The sequence below is a fragment of the Microtus pennsylvanicus genome, chromosome 3 (genome assembly GCF_037038515.1).
Source record: "Microtus pennsylvanicus isolate mMicPen1 chromosome 3, mMicPen1.hap1, whole genome shotgun sequence".
Lineage (NCBI taxonomy): Eukaryota > Metazoa > Chordata > Mammalia > Rodentia > Cricetidae > Microtus > Microtus pennsylvanicus.
Genome location: NC_134581.1, coordinates 22,391,760 through 22,419,026, shown reverse-complemented (window position 1 = coordinate 22,419,026; position 27,267 = coordinate 22,391,760).

Sequence of the window (27,267 nt, the reverse complement as noted above, 5' to 3'; positions counted from 1 at the left end):
AATAATCCATGTTAATTTACTTAGATTGACATAACAAAAGATTGTACAGCTGCACCCACAGCCATTCAGAGAATGACATTTTTTTATAGGTTTTCTGTGTTCAGAGAGAAGTGGTCATTGTGTACTGGCAAAGATAAACAGTTCTGCTCACTGTGTATAATCTCCGCCTGTCTTATTCACGTGACTGAACAATGAGATCCGTCATAGAACAGTTTCACTCAGAGCTAACCTTGCTCAATTTATGGCCACCAAATCACTCAACACAGTTATAACTGCAAATAATTCAAACTGATTAAACTTTAAGATAAAAAATTCAGTTTATTAAAGGCTTCCAAGCAGAGTGAAATTTAGCAAAGCTTATTTGTAAGCATAGATCAGATAGCACGTGGGAACAGGCTTACATTGTTTGCAAAGAAATTCTTAACACATGTAATATGTTAATAGAACACCAGTTTATCATATCAATCAAGAGATAACTGAACATTGTCATAATCATTTTTATAAGTAAAAGTGACAGATAATTTTATATTATATTTTCTCTTTATAATAACTAAGGATATTTGATTAAAATAGCCATTTTCTTTTTCTAGTTAAATTTATTTGACCATTTTGCAGATCTGATGGTTGTCTTAAGGTCTGTAAAAGCTATAATTTTTCTGAAAATTCAAAATTTAGAAACCTACTGATATCCATTTTTTTAAACAAGCAAAGAAACAGACAAAGCTAATCATAAGACCCTGGTATGAACATTATTTAGAGAGCGTGTTTGGGAAGAAAAACACATTCTTGCCTCAGATGGTTCTCAAATATTTATTGATTCATATTTATATAGGAGATTTAAGCAGATACCAAGGCAGCTCCTGGGACAAAGTAGATACTTAGGAAATGTTTGTTAAATGGTTAACATACGTCATCAAACCCAGATACACTCTTTAGAAACTACAGTATTATAAATATTAGGGAAGCCTTTCCAAATGCTGTATAGAGTGTATTTGTGGGAAGGGGCAGCGTGCAAAGTCATTCCATGCATCTGCTTGTCTGCTGCACTGCCTGGCAATGCTAACCGTCTCTGCTGTTATGTTCTTCAGCTTCTGCACCTGGGAATTTAAATCTCAAATATGACCAAAGGGTCCCGTCCTTCTCCCAGAGAAGCCATAGTCATCCCGTCTTACTTTTAGAAAGAAGGTCTGTCGCATTGGATGCACGTGTACATTTTACTATTTTTTCAGGAGTTTTTACAAAAATTATTGCCTTGGCAGTGGCACCAGGATTTATCCCTACTGCATGTACTGGCTTTTTGGGACCCTATTCTCTTTGGATGTGTACCTTGCTCAGTCTAGATATAGTAGGGAAGGCCTTGGACCTTCCACAAGGCAATGTGTCTTACCCTCTCTGAGGATTGGAGGGGAGTGGGGTGGGAGAATTGTGGAGGGACTGGGAGGAGGGGAGGGAGAGGGAATTTGGATTGGTATTTTTAAAAAATCTAATAAATTAAAAAAAATCAAAAACAACCAACCAACTACCACCACCACAGAACAGTTTTGGATCCAACTTGAGTATCTGTCATTAGAGGAATGGCTAAATAAAATGCAATAATATACATAGTGGAACTTTTCAGTCATAAAAAATTATTGCCTTATACACCTCCAGACTTGAAGGACCAAATTTTGCTTTCAGCATTCAGTTTATTTTATTGTTTCTTAAGAGTGTTACTGGGTCATAACATCTTGATTTCCAACATTCATTTTAAATCTCAAACCTGTGGAATTTTGTCTCACGCAGCTCTCCAAATGCTTAGTGAGCCCAACCAATCTATTAACAATTACACCAATGCTATTATACTTAAAAAGTACTTTCTTTATCCGCCACGTTAGCCTAATAAGCATTTTTACTTGAGGACACAGAAGGCATCTCTCTACAGGCAGTGTCCCTTAGGGGTGACCTGAGATCTCTGATAGGACATATAGGTGTCTGGGGGTAAGGGTGGGATACAATGAGTAGGGCCCAGTGCCCGGTACATTGAGGAGTCAGTCATACAGAGATGATATGTGAAGGGAGGGTTGCTGCAACTTCTCCATGGGAGGGACTTAAATTTAAAAGAGCAAGCAGTGACTGACTTACTACTCTTCAAGCTACAGGCACACACAGATATAAGGCCAGGACATCCAAGTGTGTTGCTTCCAGTGTAGGGAAGAAACCAAGGAGCAGAGACAGGTGAGCAGAATAGGTGAACACATCCCTAGCACCTTAAGAGTCCGGAGAGGAAAGTAGTGACTCCCAACCAAAGGATAGCTAGGAGAGGAGAGTCATCTCTCCCATGGGCCTGGTAGGACGACCTGCATCTGCCATGACACTCTACACTAAGCCACTTTCCTGAAGCTTGGCCAGTTGCTGTCAGCCCTGGCAGGAGCCAGCAAGGCTGTCCCACCCAGTGAGGCAGAGGTGAGTCACTGAGGCTGGTGACCAACTCCCTTCTGGAGAACTCCAGTAGCCTGATGCAGAGAACAGGGCTGTATCATCGCAGGAACAAGTAGGCAAGCAAGATGTGGCTCGCGTCTACCAGGATGTGTCAGGACTTTTGATCAATGCTCACCCTTTAGATTTGCATATGAAAAAGGCAGAGCTAGCTAGGGGCAGCAGAACCCCGGAGAAAATCTTCACTGGCTCTGGAGGCCCAAATGAAAGACCAGGAAGGTTAAGAGAGGAGATGGGCAGGGGGCCACCAACAAGCCACACTCCATTTTCAGGGCTGCCATTTGTAAAGAATAATGAGGAATGAAGATGGAAGTGCTGGCTCCACCTGCTGTTAGGTAGCAAAGATACTAGATTGTGGCAATTGATACCAGCACTTCTGGCAGCGATTTGCCTGCGCTTTGCAGTCAATCTGGGAAGACCTGTTTGGCAGGAAACCGCCTACCTAACTGAAAGATTCCACCCCAAAATGTGAAGAGTTGGGGAGAAATTAATCTAACAAAACAATCAAGTCAGGTATCAAGGAGGGCATAGGAGAAATATGGAAACAGGGATGTCCTTATGGAAGCCGTCAGGAACTGGGTTAGAAAGGGTGTGCGGCTTTTCGGCTCTATACAGTGTGGCGCAGAATCCCGGTAGCAAACAAGACCTACTTAACAGCGAGAAAAACACCAGGACGAATGGCTGCTTGGGGCCTGAGACAACGCAAGAAGTGTCAGTAAGGCTGAAGCTCGGAACAAGCTGGAGCTTGTGGAACACCAAAGGCTAAAGACAAGCAAAAGTGTGGGGTTTTTTTCTTCTTGGAACAAGGAGAGATGGAAGGTGTGTGCCTGCAGTGTGGCAAAGTCGGTGTGATATTTGCAAATGATAAACGCTGTCTTTGTGTTGCTTCGGTCTCTCTGCACAAGAATGCTTTTCAGACTTCATAGATCCCAACATAGAGAAGAGAAGGCTCTGAAATAACCCCACAGAACAGTGAGGAGATAAAAGACCTTTACAAGTGGGGGGTTGAACCCTTATTTTAGAAAGATTTCCCCTCTTCCTGCCCTCCTCCCACCCTCTCTGTCTCTCTCTTCTTCTCTCTCTCCTGTATCTTTGTACACACGTGCCAAGGTGTGCACACGAAGGTCAAAGGGCATTTTGCAGCTGTCAGTCCTCTCCTTCCACCTTGGGGTGCTGGGATTTGAACTCAAGTTGTCAGGCTTGGTGTCAAGCACCTCTGTCAGTTGTCCAGCATTTCACTGGCCTAGTAGATGCCTCCTTGGGGGCTCTTCTCTCCCAGCACTCCAGGAGTGTTTTGGTAAGTGTAATGGACTGGCCTTGCCTGTGCTAGCCCCAAACTCTCTAGTGCTAGGGTACAGAGAAAGTGCGTAAGAGAGTCAAATGGAAGATTGCAGAATGAGATCGGTAGTCATACTGACTTCTCATTCTCAGAGGTAGATGCAGGTAAGAGCAAAGGTGGAAGGGCAAAGAGCAAAGGTGGCAGGAGCTCAGCTGCTCCTGGGATTGGGGGGGGGAGGGGAAGCCAGGCCATGCTCTGTCTACTTGACACCTGTTCTCTGCAGCTGACTGTCACTAACGCCTTAAAAACACAGTTTGCTCCTGAGACATTTTGGGTTGCTAGTAAAACAGGCTTTTAATTTTTTTTGTTTGTTTTTTTGAAACACCTAGTCAGAGAACAGAATTTGGTGAAGTATTTTGGAAAGCATGAATAATAATAATTAATAAAAAGCCAACTTTGACCCAATTTCTTAGAAACAGCCTGTCAACGTTTTCTTTTACAATGTTTACTATAGATTTGGAACAGACTGTTTATTATAAATTTAGACTGTGGAGAGGAGCTTCAGGAATAAAACAACCGCTTATAATTCTGCCACTACTGAGATTTTGGTGGTTTTTCCCTTCCAGTCTTTCTTCTGGGCGCACATAGGCACATTCATATGCACAGACACATTTGTACTATAAAGTGAATCCCACCGGAAATGCATTTGTGTTCTATCCTTTACACTCCAAATTATATCAGGGACCTTTCCCCACCATTAAATGCTGTTTGAAGGAATGTCCGTAATTGGCTCTGCACTCTTTAGTCTGTTGCATTTAGCTATGACCTCACTGTTGGAATTTGGCTTCTTTCCAGCTTTTGCCTCTTGAAAATAATGCCTTGTAGATACCCTTGGATGAAAAGTCTCCACTTAGGCTCAATTTCCAAAGGTTGAGTTATGAGGTTAAGGAGACATGCATTTTTAAGGCTTTTGATTCGTATTGCTGGGTCTTCCCCACGCTCCCAGCGGGCAACTGAGTGACTATTTCTTATCCACTCCTATAATGACCTTCAGTCTTTCTCTGATGCTTCAAGACCTCTTCCTTGCTTTGTGCATTCTCACCACACCGTCGCCATCCGGTACATCTTGTATCCTTCCTTCCTGGCTCTCCGCCTGCCACCCCCATCTTCAGAACACCAGCATTTGGGCTGTTTAAAATAACGTCTCTATATTTCTCTAAAGTCTTTTAGTGCCTCGTGGCTGATCTTATGCTGTTGCTATGAGGGACTTTTAAAAGTGTTTCTCATTCTCTGACAAAAACCAAAACCAAAACGGCTTAAGAAAGCGTACAGACCGCGGTGGTGGAGAAGGCACGGCAGCAGGGGTAGGAGCTGGCCAAGAAGTGGAGAGCAGATAAGAAGTGGAGCTAGGCTCCCAAATCTCCAGGCCTGCCCTGAGTGACCTGCTTCCAGTAAGGCCTCTACTTCCTAAAGTTTCCACAACCTTCCAGAACCACCTCCCAGCTGGGGGCCAGATAGGGGCATTTCACACTCAAACCACTACAGGTGATATGGATTCTTCTCCACTCCAATGGGGGTGGAGGACGGGTAGGTGTCTGTGGGGTGACTTCTATTTGTCCCAGACCTTGTCCTTTCTTCAAAGCTTGCTCTGATTCCTGAGGTTGACTTCAGAGCTTCTCCTATCTGCTGCTCCTGACATAGTCCTTCCCCGTCAAGGCTTTACCGCTCCACACTGTGCTGGAAGCTGTCTCCTCTTCTGATGTGGGCTCCTGGAAGGTAGGGATGTGTCTTTTTGTCACATTTTCCCCGGTGCCTAGAGTAGCATTTGTTAGCGATGGATGCTCAACAGATGTCAAGCAAATGTTTATTTAATTTTAAAGGTGTGTGTGTGTGTAGATGTTAATATGAGTCTCACATGGAGGTCAGAATCAGTTCTGTTCCTGTACCATATGGGTTCAAACACTAGTTGCCAAGCCTGGCAGCAAGTGCCTTTACCCACTGAGCCATCCTGCAGGCCCTAAATATTTATTTTAAAAATTTCTTAAAGTTTCATCTATTCCATATTTTCCAAGTTGATCCTACCCTCCTTAATATTTACTGGAACATTTTCTGGTTATGTAAGCATCTTGAATAAAATCCAGAATTAGGGGCACAAAAACCAACCAAAATAAACTCAAACAAATGAACAAACAAATAAATGAAAACAAAGAAGGGAAGGAGATGGAGTGAGAGAAAGAGAAGAGACAACAAGGTGACAGTACAAGCAATATGCTCGCTCTAAACTCCTGTGCTCGCTATTTCATTGCAGGGCTCGCAGCCCCCTCTGGGAAAGGGCAGATGCTCACACCATATGCAGAGACAGCGCCGTGCAATTGTTGGCATATAGTCATTAGTGTTCACTAGCACTGTGCTCAGCACACCCTAGCTAGTCAGTAAATATTTATGAACTCGGAAGACAAAGCATCATATTATCTCCATCTTCCAGGAGAGGGAGTGAAGCTTAAAGAGTTGACATTTCAATCTGGGGAGTTGGATTCCAGATTCGATGCCTCCCCCTTCTCACTACATGGGAGGCAATGTAGTGGTCTTTCTTCTCTCATGAGAAAAATCTACAAGTGGAAGGACAATGGAAAAGGGGAGAAACAGGGGAGGAGGAGAGAGGACAGAAGGAAGAGGAAGTAGGTCACAGAGATGGAGAGAGCAGAGAGAAGAGTCTGAAGTTGACGTCTTAGTGAAGAGAAGATAAACAGGCACACATCCATTTAGGATGTGGCCTTTCACCATATGGCCAAGCTTAGCAAATCAGGCTTCGTTTATGAACTGCTGCAAGTATATAACGAGCACTGGAATCCAATAGTTCTCCCTCCAGTGTAGTTTTCTATTTTCTTAGGTGAATAAATGACTAGGTTGCTATAGGTTTGGACATATTGAGTGGCAGCAGGAGGAACAGTTTTCCAGAGAATCCATGGGCAGGATTGGGTTGGCTCCTCTTGGCTTTGTACAGCATAAGATTGTGTGTGTGTGTGTAGGGGGTTGGGTGGAGTTCTGTAGACAGGGAGAGGTGCCTTCTGGAACATATGTGTCTATAGTAGCGTTTCTGAACTGTTGGGAGGCAGCAGAGCATAGAGGTTGAGTATAGACTGAGAGCTGAGCCTGGTGTGGAGGCTTGTAATCTCAGCTGCTTGGGAGGCAGAGGCAGAAAGGTGGTAGAGTCAAGACTTACCTGAGCTATAGAATGAGCTGAAGGGCAGTATGGACAACTTAGTGAGACTCTGTCTTTAACTATATTGTAAAAGGGGAGCTGGGTTTGCAGTCCAGTGGTAAAGTGATTGCCTAGTATGTGTGAGGCCCTCAGTTTAATATTGTGTGTGTGCGCTCACACACACACACACACACACACACACACACACACACACACACACACACAAAAAGTGCAAGTTGTTAAGGTGACTGCCTTGCTTGGAATTCTGTCAGTTATTTCCTGTAAGGGCGCGAGGGAAGTTACTTAACCTGTCTGTGATCTTGTTTCCTCATTTGTTAAGTAGGACTAGGAAAAACAACCTCCTCATTGGAATGTGTGCAGCTATAGTGCCTAAGGCATGTAAAAGCACCCAGAATGGAGTCCAGCAAGGTAACTGGGTTAAGATTACCTTTGAGCTCCAGGCGTGGAAGATCATGTAGTTTTATCTCTTAAGCAATGGGTATGGAACCAATTTTCCCCCTACAATTCCCTTAGCTTGTTGTGTTGTTCTTTGGAGAAACAGAACCAACAGAATGTGTGTAGAGGGATCTCACTGGACTGGCTTACACACTAGAAGCTGGGTGATGCCCGTGCTCAGAGGGCCAGGCTCTCTCTCAAGCAAGCAGGGTGCCTCAGCAACCCCAGTCTAGCACTGTAAGCCTGGAAGTTCTCTGGAAAGTCACTTGTATGGAGTCCGCATTGAAAGCACGAAGAAACTGGACTCTGCCAGCAGAGGGCATCAGTAACGGATGCAGGCATGAGCTGAGTGCCTTCCTCCTACTTATTTTTCTACTAGGGCAGCCTGTATGCAGATTTTTCTTTGGGCCACCAGGTCACAAAAAATAACACGGAGAATTATTACTAATTATGAAAGCCCGGCCTATAGCTTAGGCTTATCCCGTTTCTGTTCATCTACATGTTGCCATGTGACTCATGCTTTTACCTCTCCTTCTGCATGTCTTGCTCCCTCTGCGTCCTGCTGGCAACTCCTCCCCCTTTTTTTTTCTTCCCGTGAGACCTCTCTGTCCTCAGAAGTCCTGCCTAGCCTCTTCCTATTTATCTATTGGTCATCCAGATCTTTATTAAACCAATAGTAGTGACATATCTTCACACAGTGTGAAGGAATATTTTGCAATGGTCTATTGGTAGGGACCATAAATATTTAGAATGTTACTCTTATCCCATATGCTGCATATCAGTCCTCACTGGAAATTCCCTACAGACACACAGGTCCATTTCACCAGTCCTAGATGTCTCTTAATCTAGTCAAGTTGACAATCAAAACCAACTGTTGTAGATGCTTAGACTCTAGAAAGTGTCACAAAGTCTAGGTCATACCTCAGAGTGCCCTGCTCTTGATCAGTCTTTGGGAAAGTAAGTGGTTTCTTTAGGATCCACTGACAGCTAACTCTTTAGGATTCTACTACCCCTACCTCAGTCAGGTTGCAGTGGTCCTCTGATATTCTCTTTTCTCACTGTGCATTGATATCAATTTTAATATGGTAATGGGCAGAGATTTGGAGTTTCTACTACTATGAGCATCCCAAAGGCCAGGTCCTGGAAAAGTTGACAGCCAGGGTTCAATATTTTCTTAATGTCTAGAACAGAGCTGACATTTGCATTCTCTGTCTTTCTCTGAATGCTCTGAGTCTGGCTGGCATTTGTGTTTCTTGCTGGAGCACAGAGATGCCTCTGTTACAGATGACTTGGCTCAGCAAGAAGCATCAGTGGTGCTTTTTTCAGTGTCAGTGGGACACACGATCTTCTGTGTCCCCTCTTTTATGCTAGTTCCTTACTGTGTGCCTGACACTATCTGGGTTTCCCCAGGGCTTTCTGGGTCTCACACTGCTGCCCACTGACTCTCTGTATCCCCTAATCCATCTTAGAACATCAAGCTTCAGCCACAGGAACCCAATTGATTTCTGCTAATTTCTATACATGCATTTCCCCCACAGTCTGTGTTCATCCTGTCTGCCCATTGTCTGCCCACCTGGCTAAGACTTCCTGATTAAGACCCAGTCCAGTCTCCATAAACACTTGAAAACTTAGTATGACCTACTTGTGCTTAGTCAGATTCTCCTCTAAATCGTCCCACACTACATCAACCAACGATCTATTCTATACCTGTTGTGTTCTATTTTACATACTACGTTTTTTCCTCATTTCCTCATTCTTCCTGACAATAGAAGTTGTATCTTACCTATATTTACTGATATACTCTAGGCTCCTGCAGTATCTGTTGGATAATTTCCAGCAACTATATAAAAAACCAGTAAGAATGTGAGAAATTTATGAAACACTATTAGGAAGATAGACGCAGAAAACAGAAACACGTATATTTTATAGGAATCACAACAAGTGTAGTTAATGAAACTAGCAATCTAATGGATGATCTAAACATCAAATTAGTCAGCAGATAAGAGAAAAATCAATGAACTCAACATTGCCACGGAGAAAACAGAGGAAACATGAAAAAGAACTTAAGATTCACACAGAGAGTGATAGATGATGATAGGAGAAAAAAAAGAGATATCCAAAGGCTAAAATGGAAAATAGTTTGTAAAAAAAACAATATTTGAAGATGTAATGGCTGAGAATTTTCTGGTGTTGAAAGATAGAAGCCCTTTGATTTAGGAAGCACAAGGTGAGCAGAATAAAGGAAAAGGAAAATTTATTCCTAGACACACAACAATGCAAAATGCTAAAGAGAAAACAGTATCATAAAAGAAACTCTCGTAGGGCTTTTATGGCTGTGAAGAGACACCATGACCATGACAACTCTTATAAAGGAAAACATTTAATTGTGGTGGCTCGCTTATAGTTCAGAGATTTAGTCCATTATCATCATGGCAGGAAGCAAATCAGCATTCAGGCAGACATGGTGCTACAGAAGGAACTGAGATTTCTTACATCTTGACTCATAGGCAACAGGAAGTGGTCTGATTTACTGGGCATGGCTTGAGCATATATGAGACCTCAAAGCCTGCTTCTACAGTGACACACTTCCCCCATAATCTCATACCTCCAATAATCTCATACGTACTCCAACAAGGCCATACCTCCTAATAGTGTCACTCCCTTTGGGGGCCATTTTCTTTTAAACTACCACAGCAGCCATGGAGAACATACTCTACTCTATCTGTCTATCTATCTATCTATCTATCTATCTATCTATCTATCTATCTATCTATCTATCTTACAGTTCCATCTACACGAGATTCCAAGATTAAGCCAACTTATAGAGGCAGATGGTAGAATGCAGATGATCAGCAAATAGGGATAAGTTGGGGTAGTTATTCAATAGATACAGATTTCTGTTTGTAATAGTGAAAAATTTTGGAAACAGACAGAGAGGTATATAATGTTTCAAATGCATTTAGTGCTGTTGAATTGTGCATTAAGAATGGCCTAAATGACAAATTTTATCTTATATGTATTTTATCATAATAGGAATGATGAAAATACACTAAAAATTTGTTGTAGTTTCCTCTGAGTTCTACATCCAGAACAGTTTCAAGACTGTTGGCTGAGATGATCAAGCTCACGGTCAGGACTTGCCCATATCCTAAAAAATTTTTTGGGTCCCCATAAGATTTCCAGCACCCCTAATCATCAGGAAGCAGCATAGAAATCTATGCCCACATTTTCAAAATAATGGATTATGGATGTTTGTCTTTGTTTAGAGTGTAGGTTACAAGTTGTTATGTATAATGGTCAGAAAAAACTAAACAAAGAATATTAGATTCAGGGTTTTTGTTTTGAAAAGAAAAAGGGGGTAATGCTGTGGGATAATATTCTTGTACATTGTAAAGATTTGTCACTCATATTGGCTTAATAAAACGCCGACTCGTCAGTAGCCAGGCAGGAAGTACTGGCGGGGGAACCAGACTAGGAAAATTCTTGGAAGAGAAAAGGCAGAGAGTCAGTCACCAGCCAGATACAGAGGAAGCAAGATGAAAATGCCTTACTGAGAAAAGGTACCAAGCTAAGCATAGACAAGAATTATGGGTGAATTTAAGTCAGAAGAGCTAGTTAGTAATGTGCCTGAGCAATAGGCCAAGGAGTTTATAATTCATATAAGCCTCCATATGTTTATTTGGGATTGAATGGCTGTGTGATTGGGTGGAACAGAAACTTTTGTCTACAACTATTAATTTTGAATTCTTGGTCCAGGTGAATTAAAAATAAATAATGAGGGAAAATAAAAATACTTGTAGGCAAAAGAATGTTGGATGAGTTATCATTAATAGATAAATGAAAATGCAAATAGGAGAGCTCAAGGAAGTATTTTTTAAAAGGGAATGGTAGGGAGTGATCTCAAGGGGGAAGTGGGAAAAATGTAGGAGGCTCTAATTTGTCGGGGAGAGAGATAGAGAAATAGGAAAGAGGAGGGTAAAATAACAGTAAGAATGTCTAAAAAATTAATAAGGATCCATACTATTTATTGTCAACCTAAAAATATCTCAAACCCACATAAATCAGTGTACATGTACAGTTTAAATGAAGGTTTCCCCTCTGGGTTGACAGTGATCTTTCCAAGAGCTAAAGGTCACCTAAGAGAAACCCCAACTCTCCATTGAGAAGCCCTCTTTTGAGTTGTTGGCCAGGGTTGCCCAAGAGACTCCCCAAATGTTACAAACTATTGCTATTGTCCTTGGTTCTTCCCCAGAGGTGGAAGGTAAGTTTCTCTTGCTGCAGATACCATGCACTTCAGACAAAGTCTCCAGAGATCCAGGTATCAGAAAGTACCACGCAAGCTTCTGAAGGAGGGAGGGAAGCAACAGTCCTACCCAGCTATGATGCCTATGAACCACAACAATAACCAGTGTGGCATGATAGTCGTAAGGGTGCAATAGTGGCTTGCGTTCCTTGCCAATAACCGACAGCTCTCTGAACTTACGACTCTCAACAGGAGGGAAATCATGCCTGGTGCTGGAAACCTAGCCAACTATCCAAGGCTAGTAAAGTCGTGGGTGAAAACCCACAAGTTTACTAAGCCAGCATAATCCCTAACTACATTCTAAATATTTGTCCTTATACTTACAGATAAGTGTAGTCTCCACCCTTCATCAAGGGACTTCTCTTTGCAGCAAATGAAGACCAAAATCAATCAAAATGTAGTGCTGTAGGGTCCAGTCCCAATGGATAAATCTATAAAAACTCTTGTATCCAAGGCTCAGGGAACATTTTGGAAGAAGGAATGGAAAGACTAAGTCAGAGGATCATGGAGTTTGTGGTGAGACTGTGTCTCCTAGGAGTGTTAGAAGCTATACTTATAAAGTCTCACCAACATGACTACCCACACATGAGTGAGCAATAACAACCGTAGACATGCTTCATGGACAGGGGAAAGTCCTTGAGATCTCAACTCCACACAAAGAAATAAAGAACACCAACAGTGGGAGAAATACTCTTCCCTAGGGAAGAGTACACCAGTTGGTTATCCAATACAGAATGGTTAGCACTGAAAACATATATACAAGTAACATTATACAGAGTGAACAGCTTATATTTAGGAATATATATATAGTGTAACAATAATTAATGAAAAAAGAGATCATTGATTTGAAAGAGCAAGGATGGTTATATGGGAGGGTTTGGAAGGAGGAAAGGGAAGGGGGAACTGAAGTAATTATAATCTCAAAAATAAAAGAAATAGTTGAGAAATTAAAAGCATGCTAGAAAACATTCTAACCAAAGTAGACTTAAGAAAAACATACCAATACAGGGACACTGTAATGATAAAAAATTTCCTTGGTAAGAAATTGTTTCTAAACTTAAAAGCATCTAATAACATAACTTCAAATGATATAAATAACACACTTACAGAATTGTTAGAATATGATCACTACATACACTATAGAATTTAATGGTATGTCATTGATGAAGTACACTGTGCTTTAGTAAATAAGGTAGCACCTTTTAACAATAGAACTAATAAACTTAATCTAACCTACATAAAAACTAACTTTATAAGCTTGTAACTCCTAAGTACTCAAACTAATAGGTTCTTCTATAATGATGTGTGCAAAAGCTTTTGCATATTTGAGGATGTAAGAAGCATACTTGTGCATGCTCATGAATGATGGAAGAAATCATACGGAAGACAGAACCACTGGATCTGAATAGTAATATAAACACAATGTGTTGTAAATGATTTAAGGATGGGCTGCCTGGAAGACACAAAGGGGGTCGTTTCCACTTGAGAATCTTCAATACTGATTGTAGTTAGGGTGAACTTTTTCTGGGCAAGGCTGCCTTAAATCCCTGGAATGGCCATGTCATAATGCGGATCACAGATGCAGTTTCCAGGCTGGGTGCATTGGGCAGGAAGTGCGCTCTTGTCTGTGTTTTACTGGGATGAGTAGTCCAACAGTCAGTCTGCAAGAGAGCAAAGGGACAGAGCAATACAGGGCGATTTCAGGATATTGGACTTCGTATTGTTTTGAAATCTCACTCTAATTGTCCTGGTCAGCAAGTCTTTTGCTAAGAGAAGGGAAGGCCAGCCTAGCACTAACATGGAGCAGGATGAAGTAATGGAATATAGATAGACCTGAGATCTTGGAGTTTGGAAGCTGAAAAACGGTTTGGGTGTGGCTTTCTTTCACAACACCAAAATTCTTCCTCTTCTGAGTTCACAGCGGCAGGGGAGAAAACCCTTAGGCAGTTTGCAGTGTGAACTAGAAACTGTAGCCCTCTACTATGTTTGTTATGCGGCAGACAAGACTGTCAGGAGGTTGTGGCAGTAATTTAACCAGTGACTCTGGCCTTTCAAAGTGGAAGTACGAGTCAGATAGACCCAATGTTCGCTAATATGAAAAGATCTCACTTCCTTCTTCTATGATGAAAAGGGGAATCTTGTGGCTACTGGTTCCCAAGCATACTCTCTTCCCTTAGTCTAGAGCACCCAGTGTCTCTGATGAAGTCAGCCTGGTGTCCCAAACTCTGGTTTTCCTTAGAAGTCACGACTGACATGGAGTTTGTGAAACACTGGCCCAGCCAATGTTCTTTGAACAAAGTGTGAATGTTGACTTCTCGTTGTCTAGAACATCTCCTGTTACTCAATCCCAACTTCCTGACCTCCTAGAAGACGTAGATGGGTCCAATCAAGTTGGCAGCACAGCACCCCCAGAAGCACAAGATAGCAGTATCTCTGTTAGGTCAGTGATCCCTAACATTTAATTTAATAAGCATCCATCTAGGAGTGTCCATTGCAACACTTTCCTGGGCCTTTTGCCCAGAGAGTATAGATTTGCATTTGGGATGAGCTCCTTGGTGGTACAGTACTGATCCAAGGTCCTCACTATGAAATTATTGTAGAAAGAAATGGAGGAGAAGCAGAGGCTGGGAGACGAGACAATGAACAGTGGGAACCCTTATATATTTTGGGGTAAGAGGTGAGTAAGTCTATACAAATCACAGCTGTCACTTTCCACCATCTAGAAACTGTCTGGACTTTGTTTCTGATTCTTCTCTATACAGTGAGGCTCAGAAACTGGAGGCTGAGGGTGTTAGAAAGATGGGGAAGTGAAAGGGGAGGGAGAAGGAGGAAGGACGAGAGACTCAGCATCCGGTGATGTGAAAAGTTTTCCAGGCTGCTTGGATGAGAGGTGTCGGAGAGGCTGTGGGGTAGGAGGAAAGTGATGGGAGAAGAAAGAGAATTTCTTATTTGAGTGCCGTGGCCCTCAGGATGCATGACCCGAGGCAGCCCGGAGGTGTTTTGACATGTGTAAGAAGGAACTCAGAGGCTCTTTTGAAATCATCTTTTTGGATGCTGGGTGGCATGTTTTTAGGGTGTGACACTGAATCTGGTCTTTGACTTCATTAGGGTTTCATTCGTGTGACACCCGGCATGTGAGAGACAAGAGGAACTCAGATGTGGAGCCGGCATGTGGAGACGTTAGAGGGTGGATCTAAAGGCAGAGAGAAACACAAGGGCCTTGCTAAAGATCCTGCTTGTACTGGGATTGTCTGTCTCCCCAGACCTGGGCTGCCCAGCTGCCACATGTAGCCAATTAAAATTAACTAAAAATGAAATAAAATTAAAAATCTGATCCTTTAGTTTCACTTGCCATATTCCACCGCTCAATAACTTACTGTACCACCTAATTTTATGTCAACTTGACATAGGCTAGAGTCATCTGGGAGGAGGGAACCTCAACTGAGAAAATGCCTCCATGAGATTGGGTTGTAGGCAAGCCTGTGGAGCATTTTCTTAATTAGTAGCAGATATGAGTGGGCCCAGCCCATTTTGGGTGGGGCCATCTCTGATCTGGTGGTCCTGGGTTCTATAAGAAAACAGGCTGAGCAAGTCAGTAAGCAGCACCCCTCCATGGTCTCTGTATTCCTTCTCGTCTTCAGGTCCCTTCCCTGTTTGAGTTCCTGTCCTGACTTCCTCCCATGATGGACTATGGATGTGAAAGTGTAAACCTGCTCCTCCTCAATTTGCTTTCGGTCATGGTGGTTCATCATAGCAATAACAACCCAAACTAAGACACAAGTTGGTACCAGGATAGTGAAGTATTGCTGGGACAGACATGATATGTTGTTTTTGGGAGGACTGTGGAAGGACTTTGAACTTTGGTCTAGAAAAGCCATCCCTTGAATGTTGAGAGCTCAGTGGGCTATTATACAAAAGTGTAGAAGATAAGAGTGTTGAAAGCAATGCAGATGATGGATGCCTGGCTTATGAAGTTTCAGAGGGAAGCAAAGACTCTACTGGGCCATTGTGTGAAGACTGTGGTGTATGGCCAGCTGGAGCTAAAGAATGGACTGATTAAGGAAAGGCCATTATCACTGAGGTGAAATCGTCTGGGAAATGTTTCCTTAGGGTCAGCACATTCACACTGTGTTCAGAGGTGGGCCATGTGAACACAACAGAGATGTGTTCAGATGCTGGTAGCCAAACTTGGCCATGTGTAAGAGTCACCCGGGTAGTACTGGCATTGAAGGCATGAAGGGGTCATGGAGAGCAGCTAAGGCTTGGCTCTGTGAGAGGCCAGGAGAGGCCATTGGTGAAGAAGCAGCTGGGGTAGCAGTGGAAGCTCCAGGACTGAAGGGATTGTGGAGAAAAGTTGAGGTTTTGTACCATGAAGAGAGCCCAGGAGAGACTCCTGGTCAAAGTACAGCCCAGTTGCGTAGAAATCCCAGCATTTTGGAGGTGCCAGTACTGGCGGGCGACCACCAAGAACAGCAGCAGCAGTGGAGTGGGGTCGGTCTGAACCTAGAAGACAAGCTGTGTGTGCTGCAGAGGGCAGAGCTGGAGAAGTGACCCAAGGCCCTTGGAGGAGGCCGGAAGACGGTGAGTGAGTCCCAGATATTGAACACTGTGTTGTTTACACTGTCGGAGTTTGGTTTGTTCAGATTGTGACCATGCCCTGGCTCTTCCCTCTTGAAGTAAAAAAGTATTTAACTTGTTTTTGATTTTATATGTGCCCACAGTTGACTTTAAAATTTTAAGAGAGATTTTGGATTTTAAAAGAGACTATTTTTAGTTTTAATCCCTTTCAAAAGAGATTAAACTTTTAAAGTGTTTTAATTAGTAAAGACTGGGAATTTTAAGTTTGTAATATGTTTTATATTTGTGATATTTAGTAATCTAAGATCTCGGGAATGAACAAAAAAAGAGAGAAAAAAGAAAATGTTAAAAGTAAGTGTTGTGTGTCAAATTGACAAGGGGGTCACTTGAGCTTGCTAATTTTATGGCAACTTGACACAGGTTAGAGTCATCTGAGAGGAGGGAACCCGAATGAGAAAATGCCTCAGTAGGATTAAGCTATAGGCCAGCCTTAGCCTGTAGAGCGTTTTCTTTATTATTGATTAATGGACGAGAATTCAGCCCATTGTGTGTGGCTGGGCCCATCCTTGGGCTGGGGGTCATGAATTCTGTAAGAAAGCAGGTTGAGCAAGCCATGAGGAGCAAATCAATAAGCAACATTCTTGCCTGGCCTTCTGCCTCAGCTCTTGCCCCCCGATTCCTGCCCTGTTTGAGTTCCTGTCTTGGCTTCCCTCAGTGATGGACTATGGATGTGGAAATATTAAACCAAATAAACCTTTTTCTTCCCAGCCTGCTTTTGGTCACAGTGTTTTATCACAGCCGTAGAAACTGAAACCAAGATGCTGCCACAGCTGAGTGGTTATTGTGTGGCGTAACGTGGACACAGAACATTTCACCATCAGAAAAAGTCCTCTAGGACAATGCTAGAATTGTATTCTGTTGTCCCCTTCCCTTTGGCTTTTAGAGACAGGATTTTTCTGTAGCACAGGATAGCCTTAAACTCATGATCCTTCTGCTTCCCCCTCCCAAAGGCTGCCATTAACCCCATTTAAAGTTATTTATTGAATAAATATTAGTCACATGCAATTAAATAAACTTCTATTGATCTCTCTGCTTTGATTTTTGGGCTAGCACTGAACTGAAAAGACACATGGATGCTGTCTTGATAGGCTACGCGTGGCTGTAGTGAAGCCTTGCTGCTTTGTGCCATGGATTCCCTTCATTTCATGTCTTTAGGAGGGACCTTTGGTCCATCATCATCTTCTTCCTGAGGTGTGTTCTAGGTCATTTTCTAAAGACTAATCCAGAGCAGCAATCCTTATTAGTGATGCCTGCTTTGGAGGAACCAACAGGGGCATGTAACAATGCCACCCAGAGGAGGCCAACTGTCAGACCCCATGCCCGCAGTGGGCAAAGGACGGAGACACAAGGACACCCAAGGCCATGAGCAATGAATGGGTTTTTATGGTACCTTTTCTTTTTTAACCTCTTGCAAAAAGCAGAAGAGCCTTCTGGGAAGAAAAAGCCAGAATGACCACAAGAGGGCACCAGTGTACCTTAAACAGCCTTTACTACCAAAAACCCCTGGCAGGTTGGCCTGCATTGCCAGGGAAAGAGAATGAATACACATGGGAAAGGAATAGGAGGAAAATCATATTGTTACATGTAACTAGAAGGCTTAACATATTTATGCATCTAGGGCCTCTTAAATACAGAAATCACAAGAACATTAGACAATAATAGGCAGGTAAGGGATTAGGTTGAAAATACCTCAAATACAGATGTGAATAGGTCAGTAGATTTTAAAACAGAATAAACCTCACTTCGAAGCAAGGTAGCTATGGAAACATTACCAAAATTATTCTGTTACTCCATGGCTGCTGTGGTTTCTGCAGCCTGGAAATGCTGTCAAGGGAGGGCAGAATATTATTTTCTTATAAATAATACAACACAGGATCCTATATGGAAAGTTGCAAGAAATTAGATTTCAGAGGTAGAGATGTTTCAACAAAAATACCCAGCAGCTTTAATTTGCTTTCTGATAACTTAGCTCTGGGTTTTCAGTTGTTAAGTTTCCCTCCAGTTCTGCTCACTGCTGCAGGAAGGGAGCCAGAGAGAGATTTATCGTCACGTCTCTGGATATGTTATACACACTCACATGCCTGCACATTTAACACGGCTGGTCGAAGTCACCCATTTTTCTAGGTACAAGCCACATGAGTGACCTATCGCTAGCATTTAAGGGTCTTATTTGTTCACGGGGGAATAGGGCTGGAACTGTTTAACATAGGGTTATTGGTTTCAGCCACTGATTCTCAGAGACCCCAGGTCAACCGCCTGGGCTCTTGAATTCCCTGGAAAATTCCAATGAGCACGTGGTGACCATGAGCCTAGCTGTTCCTTGGGTATGTTGAGAGCACAGCTGTAGGTGAGGGTGAATGTCATAGGTTCATATGGGAAGGATACATGCATGGTGAGTGGGGGGAAGAAATCATACAGTCTTGGAGATGTGACGAGTCTTATGCTGGTAGGAACTAGGAACTGAAGATGAATTTTTGATGTTATTACCAAGATATTCAGGCAGAGGTCCAAAATGCCCATATTCTGGCTTGACAATAGTATCCTTTCTCCAGAGAATAAAGTAACCTGTGTATCCAAAGGGCAATAGCACTCTGGAGTCAAATACATACTCTGGAGATTGGGATGTTTATGTGTTCAAGATCCCAACACTAAGAAGTAGGGTCTACTAGCACTCCCATCCAAACCCAAATATTGGGGTATCCATTCTGTCGTGCTGACCATATGGAGAAGAAAAATCAGGAAGGCAAGAGTAGATAGCAACATACAAAGCAGGCCATGGCTTACCTGTGTAGAGAAAGAATGAAATAGAACACATGAGTTCAAAATGAAGATCAGGAGCCATTAAATATCCAGAGCATGGAGCTAGGGTAGGAGTTTGTAGAGTCAAACGTGTCCTAGGGAGACAGATCTATTTCTCTTTGTCTGGAGAAGTGGGCCATGACTCTAACTGCTCTGTGGCATCCAGGCCACCTGAACAGCTTGTTGAGATATGTTATTGGACTTCACTCCACACAGTTCATGAGTTAGTAAGAGAGGGCCTGGAAATTTGCTAACAAATCCCCACGGTCCTAGGGTGGGCAAAAGGCACAGACACAGGACACTCAAGGCAATGAGCCATGAGCGTTTTTTGGTAGCCTTTCAGGGCCCACACATGGAGAAGCATAGTTGTAGATCACTGTGAACAGTGAGGGTTAGGTATCCACAGGCATGAGAGGGTTTTAAATTCTGTCGAGAGCAGAAACTCACCAAGGGCTATTCCTTTTTTTTTTTTTTAAATTTTGATATAGTTCTTCACATACCATCGATATAACTTTAAATAAAAGATTTATGCTGAATGTGGTGGTGCAAGCCTTTAATCCTAGCATCTGGAGGCCAGAGGTAAGTGAGTCTCTGTGAGTTCAAATCCACCCTGATCTATATATTGAGTTTCAGGCTAACCGGGACTACACAGTGAGACCCTGTCCCCTTCAGAGAAAAGATCTAACCAAAATAGTGAAATGGGCTTTGTTTGAGCATGAGTTCAGGAATCCTCCAGCACATTCTGCTTTTTACATGGGTTCTGAGGATCAAACTCAAGTCACTAGATTTGTATGACAATTGTTTTTCACCCACTGAGCCATAACCCAAGCTCCAATCTTTGCATAACTCTTTGGAAAAGGATCTGCTCAGATCCATTGCCCATTTGGAAGTTGGGTTATTAGCTTTCATTAAAATTTTATTACATGTATGTATGTGTGTGTGTGTGTGTGTGTGTGTGTGCGCGCGCGCGTGCACAGCTTTGAGAGTTAATTCTCTGCCTTGACCATAGAGGTCATGGGATCAAACTCAGGTCATCAATCTTGGTGGCAAGCTCCTTTCTCCACTGAGCCATCCTGCTGGCCCTGAGCCTTTTCACTGTTAAGCTGTAAGAGTTCCTAGTATGTTGTAGGTGCAAGCTCCTTATTAGAATTGCTATTTGCATATATTTTTCTATGATGTTTGAGTTGTCTTATTATTTCCTTCTTTCTTTAAATTTTTTTGGGGTTAGAAGTTTGAGATAGGTTTTAGTATTGAGAAATGGCTTAGAATTTTCTGTGTAGACCAGGATGGACTTAACCATGGGGAAACTCTTGCCTGTGCTTTTCAAGTGCTGGGATTACAGGCATACCCCACCATACCAAGCTGTCTTGTATACTTTTTGATGGTGTCCTTTGAAGAACAGTTTTTTTTTTAACTGAACGTCAACACCAGGGAGGAGGGCAGAGGGTAAAAGTGGCTAATGCCTGAGTTTAGTCCCAGGAACTCATGTGGTAGACAGAGAGAGTCTACTTCCAAAAGTCATTTTCTGAATACATAAATGGTATAGCAATATGTCATATAACACACACACACACACACGCACGCGCACACACACATGCATGCACACATACAGAGTAAATAAGTAAATGTGTCTTGAAAATTGGAGGTTGGCTTATTTTTCCTTTATCATGCATGTTTTGGTGTCATGTCTGAAAAATCATTGCCCAATCCAACATCTTTTAAAAACATTTATTTTTATATGTTTTTAATATTTCGCTTGCATGTATGCCAACTGCATCCTTGGCAGTCTTTAGAGGACAGAAGAAGATATCAAACCACATGGGGCTGGAGTCATGATTGTGAACTGCCCTATGAGTGCTGGAAACCAAACCCAGGCTTTCTGGAAGAGAAGTCAGTGCTCTTAACTGCTGAGCCATCACTTTAGCTCTGGTAGTCTTTAGTAAAAAGATTTATTTCTTTTAGTTTTCAGTGTATGACTGTGTTACCTACACACGCATCTATGCACCATATGTGTGCCTGTGCCCTTGGAGGCTAGAAGAGGGTGATGATCCTCAGGCTGGGGTTACAGACGGTCAAAAGCTGTCGTGTGTGTGTGTGTGTGTGTGCTGGGAACTAAATCTCTGTCCTCTGGAATAGCAGCAGTGCTCTTAACCACTGAGCCATCTCTCCAGCTTGAATTTTGTAGTCTTAATGCTCACTTTTTTTCTTTATAGCCAACTTGGAGCTAGCCAAGGAAGAGGCTCAATTTCATCCTTTATCATAAAAATATATCTAATCAGCACCCTTTCTGAGCTGGGAGCCTGTAAGGGTCAGGTGGCCTTTTCTCTGTCTGGTCTTGCCCTTTCTGTCAACTAGATGCCAAGGATCATGGGACTTAGAGGATAGTGTAGCCACAGATGAGAAGGAGGCTAGATCCCTGAATCAACACAGATGTGCTGGCCTAGGAATGCTTGCCTTGTTCTGTTCTGTGAGCGAGCCTATCCCTCTTTTGTATTTGAACTGTTTTATTCAGGGATATGTTTGTTTCACCTATTCAGGTTACTATAACACAAACTAAGCTTGGACTAAAGATGAAGAAAATAACATCTTAGAAAACTGACTTGAAGGGAGCTAAGATTGAGCAGCATGTGTGATTGGGGCTGAGAAGTTCTGCGAGGGAACGGCTTCTCCCTGGTCGTAAGCATCACACTCTAGCTTTACTGTGGCCTTGGCAGTGGTGGTGAAGGGATGGGTGTGGGTGAATGTGGGGGTGTGGGCAGTGCATATGGGCCAGGGATGGGTTACTCTCAAGTGTGTCTTTAGGAACATGTGTCCAAGAGGACAAAACTGATCCTTGACTCCGGGAGTGTCACCAGGTTGTTGTTGGTACTGTTGGTCCCTGGATGTGCCTATCTTCTCTGTAATGTCAATAGGCTGAGGTCAGTAGGCTCCTCCACAGATCATATGGGACCTTACTGGTTCAGTAGCATACCCATGTTTCCAGCTTACACACGAAAGATGTGTGTGTGTGTGTGTGTGTGTGTGTATGGAGGCTATGGGTTGATGACAAGTGTTTTCTTCCATGACTCTCTGTTGGCTGAGGCTGTTCATTCGTTCTCAGCCACCCAGACCAGAAATCATCACTCAGAAACTATATTAATTAAATCACTGCTTGGCCCATCACTTAGGTGTTTTGCTATCTAGTTCTTATATCTTAAATTAACCCATTTCTTTTATTTTATATTTTACCATGAGGTTGGTGGTTTACCGGTAAAGTTCTGGGGGCACATCTGTCTCCTCTGGTGGCTACATGGCATCTCACTGACTCCACCTACTTTCTCTCTACATCCCTGTTTGGATTTCCTGCCTGACTTTACTCTGCTGAGCCATTGGCCACCTCTCCATCTTACTTTGAAACAGAGCTCGCATTAGCCTAGGGCTCACTGATTTGGCTAGGCTGTAGGATCTGGACGCCACAGAAATTGCCCTGCTTTGTTCCTCCAGGGCAAGGATTATGGGCATGGGCCATTGTGCCCAACTTTTTACGTGGATATTAGAAGAATTTGAACTCAGGACCTTACATTTATTCAATAAGCACTATGCTGTCTGGGGTATTCCACCAGCTCCCGGAAAGATTTGTTATTAAACAGTATAAGTTGAATTCAGTAATCTTAGAATTTATCTATAAAAACCTCTATAATCAGTCAAAGTTAGTCATTTATTCTTACACAAATCATGAATCAGGCAAAAGTGCCATCAGCTTACATTAAGAGATTATAATAGACACTCAGTTCTTATGGAGCTAGGCCTCGGTTATGAGCACTGGTGACACCCAACTTTTAGTGAAAAGAAATTTTTTTTATGTGAAGCATTTTTATAAAGTAGAGTGAATTTGAGGTTAATGGTACCTTCTCTGAAGGTCACATGGTTGTCTATGAAGTTAGGCTCAAACTGCTGAGAACAGAAGGTGAAAACATGCTGAGTTGGAACAAGCAAACTGGAGGGGTGGTAATAAATGGCATTGGCAGGAATAATATCGTCAAACTTCTGGTAATTCAACTCCTTCCTACTGTGTGTGTGTGCATGCTTGTATGTGTACGCATGTGTATATGTATGTATGGGTGTGTGCATGTAAATGTGTGTGTGGGAGTCAGAGAACAACTTGCAGGAATTGGTTCTCTCTATCAATTACATGGTTCTGGGGATTGGACTCAGGTGTTAGGCTTGGTGGCCAGGACCTTAACCTGCTCAACCTTCTTGCCCTGCCTGCCGCTGGTAATTTAAAGATGAAGATTTACTTGTAATCTCAATTTGCTGTGTGTACATGGTCTCTGCTTCTTTCCCCCCATGGAGTGTTTTTTTTTAAGACAACATTTTTTTTTTTAAACAGGCCAAGGCAGTTTCTTTATAGTCAGTCTTGTAGTCATGTTAGTTAGACTTTCTAGATGTATAGAGATATATTTTAGTTAGATAGGTATTTAGAATATGGCATTTAAAATGTTTTAAGAACTTAGGACTTTTCATGACAATGAGACACATCTGCTTCTGGCAGCACCAATCTACTTCAAGACAACAATTTTTAAAAGTTCATTTTTCTCTCAGACACTTATTAAAGGTGCTTATTAAAAAGATGTGAAGAGAAGCTGATGCCAAGGTAGTGATGATGGAGACTGTGGCTATTCTTCTTACTTCAGAAGTACAGGGCTGGGGCCAGTGACACAGAGCAGCTACTGGCAAAGCACTGGGATTGGATTGGTCCTCCCGGCCCCTGAGGAGTCTCTCTCCTCTCCCCTCTCTCCTATCTCCTTCCTTCTCCTCCTACCTCTGGCTGTCTGTCTCATTGTCTCTATCTGTTGGATTGTTGTTGCTGTAAAGGTTTTTGGAAATAACTCATAGAAAAGGTGAGCAGACAAGACATGGGAAACCCTCCTGTACTCTCTTCTCACCACCTCGGCTGAACATGTAACTGTTATCAGTGTCATGTACACTCTAATACATCCATCCATGCACATATGTTTTCCTTCCAAACAGTTTCAATGAATGTTTTATATGGCATGGCCTTTTATCTTCAGATACCTCAGGATACATTTCCTAAGGATAAGGATACCTTTAAACCATAATACAGTTATCAGTTTCATTAAGTTGAACAGTGATACAACACTTTGATCTAACCCCATCTTTTTTTTCAGTTGACCCAATAATGTCCTTTGTCCCTGCTGCAGAGATGGATGCAGTCTAGTGTCAGACATTGCTGTGTTGTGTTTCTTTACTCTTCGCAAATCTGGAACATTTCTGTACCTTTTTATTTTCTTTGTCTTTGAAGATGTTGGCATGTTTTTTAGAAGTTAAGACGAAGTCTTTCTTAAAGAATGCTCTTCATTTTGGGTTTGTCTGATGTTTCTGCGTGCTTAGATGCAAGTTATGCATTCCAGGCCTAACCTTTGAGGCACATCTGGAGGCAGAATCTGCTGCCTTTCATTGTGATGTTAGTTTTAATCACCCACCTTTAAAGAGACTCTTGCGGACCACGCGCATGCCCTGGTCCTCATTAACATCCCCTTCAGAATTGAGCAACTATCGCTGCCTGCCACTTGAACCAGTTTTTGCCCCAGTGGTTGCAAAATGGTAATTTCCACCTCCAAACACTCCCACAGTTACTAGCTGGCATTTGGCATCAGCCCATGTGTTCTGCTTCTGGGAGAAAAGCAACGTTCCTCATGGAATTTTGGGAAGACAGATTCCTGTGATGCACACATTTGGACTCTATTTTTGTACATAGCTATAGGATGTTTTACATCTGACAACCTACAAAAATAAAGGTGTTGTAGGAAAGCTCCCAACCTTGGCTCAAAATGTTGCTTTATCCAGAGACAAGCAGAGCAATGATGGGAAGTGAAGTCTTCAGAACTTACTAAATAAACAAGCAATAAACAGTAGGCAATCGCCTCATTATCATGGAAAGGCGAAGTGGTTCTTTGGAAAAGGTCCTTCCCTGAGTCAGATCATGTCTTTCCTTCTAGAAAAGCAGATTTTTTTTTGTGTATTTTATGTGTGTGTATGCAAACTGTATGTGTATAAATTATTGTATGTGTATATTATATGTATATTGTATTTATGTAGGTGTGTGTCATGTATATATTATATGTGTATGTGTCTTGTGTTTGTATTGTATGTATAAGGATATTATATATTATTTATATATATAAGTGCGTGTATTGTGTATGAATATTTGTGTATTATATGTGTGTTTTGTATATTGTATCTCTTTGTATGCTTGTGTTTATTGTATGTGTATTGTGTGTATTATGTATATGTGTATTGTATGTGTATGTAATGTATGTGTGTATTGTGTGTATTATGTATGTGTGCATTATATGTAGGTTTGTATTGCATGTGTGTGTGTTTGTGTATATATAGTATATATATGTGTGTTTTATAAGTGCATATATGTTGTGTGTATAATGTATATTGCATGTGTATATGTGTGTGTGTATTATAAGTATATGTGTGTATCCCATCCATAGATATCATATGGCTGGATTCTGGTCACATTCTCTTTTTGGCTGCCGGCAGTGGGGTGAGGTAGAAGGTCAGTCTCTGTCATGTAGAATAGCAAAGTGATTAGACAGAGAGACTGTTAATTAGAATGCTGACTGCCACGGCCACCTTCCTGATAAGCTAGCTATGTGAAGGCAGCTGAAATTGTGAAAAGCTAAAAAGGAACCTCGTGGACTATTTGTTGGTGTTGAGATTGCTAATGCCCTAGAGAAAGAACCAAGTGTCAGCCCCACACAGAATTTTAACTCTCAGGAGAGGCACAGTTTGGATTCTAGTTTAATTGTTGGGCAAATGCCGAGGTTAGACCAATCAGATAGGGATTACCAGTAAAGAGAATAACGAGGTCCATGTATTTCTTTAAAACCTGCTTTAAACACTGCAGCCAATTTTTATCTATGATATCATAGATGAATTAGTAGGCTTTAATAAACGACTCTATTTTCATAGAAACTGCACAACAGCATGGAAGAGCATGTGGACTTTCTTCTCTCCCGTGGAATCCTTTGTTCCAGTCTGTGGTCACAGGTGCAACATGAGCAGTCAGCTGACCTCTGGTTGTGATTAAAAGCAGGGGGTTCCATATGCGTAAACTCTGAACCCCAAACCCACAGAAGAAGATGGCAAACAGTTTTCTTGAAGGAATGAGAAGTGAGAGAAGCCACAGAGCCAGCAGAAGCCCACAGGGTCAGGACAGGTGGCTCTAGAGCAGGGGAGACAACTTTAGACTTAGTCATCAATTGAAGCATTGAGGGCTTGAGTAAACCAGCCTCTTCCCTTCATACATTTTATTCATACCACTGGGTGATTTCCTGTCATTCCGCTCCTCTTCCTGCCATGTTCTGGCTTTTACTGTACTGTGTGATCTTAACATTTTAGAAGTCCCTGCTAGAACCCTTGGAAAAATGTAAAGGGACGAAATGGGGGAAATGCCTTGGAAACAGCAGATCTACTCTGCAAAGGGCAGAGGCAAACACCACTTCAAAACCAGAATTAACTGAAGGAGAGGCAGGAGAGATGAAAACAGGGTCAAAACACTGTGACACTGGTTTTAGACACAGTTTACCATGGCCATGCTGTGTGACCTGGGAATGTTGTCTAAATTCCACAAATAACAGCCTTTGTCGGCCCTCTGTGTTGACCCTTTTGCACGCTAGGCAAGTGCTCTGTAGTGAGTAACATCCCCAGGCCTCGGGTTTTTGTCATTCCTATCACAGAGCTAAAGATAATTACCTCTTTGTGCTATGAGGAGTACATTTAATAATTTACATTTAATAATTTATATGAATCTCTTGGTACAGAGTGTGAAACACAGGGAGCATTAAATAAGAGATGGCGAGTGTTCCTAGCTGTCATTGTCACACCTACTTCATTGTGCCGGGTACTGAAATCTTTCTGCTGTCTTTGTCCGTACTTCACAATTCTCTTTTGTACTAGCATCCATTCATCCCTCCTCCCTAGTGATTCTTGTTCACCCCTTCATTTCTGCATTCAGCATTCACCGTGAACGTGTATGCAACAGGCTCCATCCAAGCCTGTACCCACTTTCTTTGCCAGATTCTCACCTCTGTTCTTTCTGTG